This window comes from Egretta garzetta, unplaced genomic scaffold (genome assembly GCF_000687185.1).
Source record: "Egretta garzetta isolate BGI_Z169 unplaced genomic scaffold, ASM68718v1 scaffold604, whole genome shotgun sequence".
In the NCBI taxonomy this organism is placed as follows: domain Eukaryota; kingdom Metazoa; phylum Chordata; class Aves; order Pelecaniformes; family Ardeidae; genus Egretta; species Egretta garzetta.
In genome coordinates, this window is record NW_009259366.1 from 832,832 (window position 1) to 833,858 (window position 1,027).

The window sequence follows — 1,027 nt, forward strand, 5'->3', positions numbered from 1 at the left end:
GATGAGCTGGCAGACGAATGTTCCTGCTTGTGGCAGGCAGTTCTGCAGCTTCTGCAGCAGCATCTCCTCGTGCAGCCCCCAGGAGCACAGGTGGCCCACAATGATTCCCTCTGCAGCAGCCACCTCCCACCACTGGTCCTCAAAGAGCATTCCGAGCTCCTGTTGCAGCCACAGCAGCAGGGGCCTGATACTATTTGGGCTGCTCCTGAAAAAGTCTGCCCAGACCTCAGGAGGGAAGTTGCCCACTTGAGCCCCGGGCACTGGCCCTTCAGCCCCATGCCTATCCTGGTGGTCTTCAGCCAGTGGCTCTGCAGGGCCTGGGATGTCAAACATCAAATAATCATTGTCTGACCATAGAGAGTACAAGATGGCTGTGGACCTTAACCTGCACACGGGGCAGTTTGGCTTCTGTCGTGCCCAGCGCAGTGCGCAGCCTAAGCACACCTGGTGGAGGCAAGGTGACATGTAGGCAATACCATCTTGATCATTGTGGCACATTGGGCAGCTCCACTCAGTCTCTGTGGCCATGTCTGTGCTCTGCAGCAGCTTGGGGGACGAGGAGGAGCTGCTGTTCCTCGTGGGTGCTGCAAAATGGAGAGAGGCCAGGGTCACTTGCTGTCCTGGTGAGTAGAGGGGAGGAAGAAGTGCCCAGGCCCCTCCAGATGAACACCCTCCTGGCTCCACAGGGTCAGGGAAATACAGGTGATGGCTCTGCAGCAGGCATCGAGAGTTGCCACCAACAGCAGCCCCCAAAGCACCACCCAGCACCAGAAGAAGCCTCGCTCTACCCTCCAGACCTCATAGGCACACTTGGCAGGAGGCCAGGCACACGCCAGACTGGCCCAGGCTCTGCCGCACCCGATGATACGCAGCGAGGGCCACAACATCACAGTCCGTCGCTTGCTGACGTCACAGACCACTGCTCAGTGAAGTCAGCCTCCAGCACTCAGTGATGTCAGAGAGGGCTTTGCGGCCCTGCTGGTGCAAGTCATCAGGAGAAAAAAGAAAAAAAGGAAAAAGAAACAGA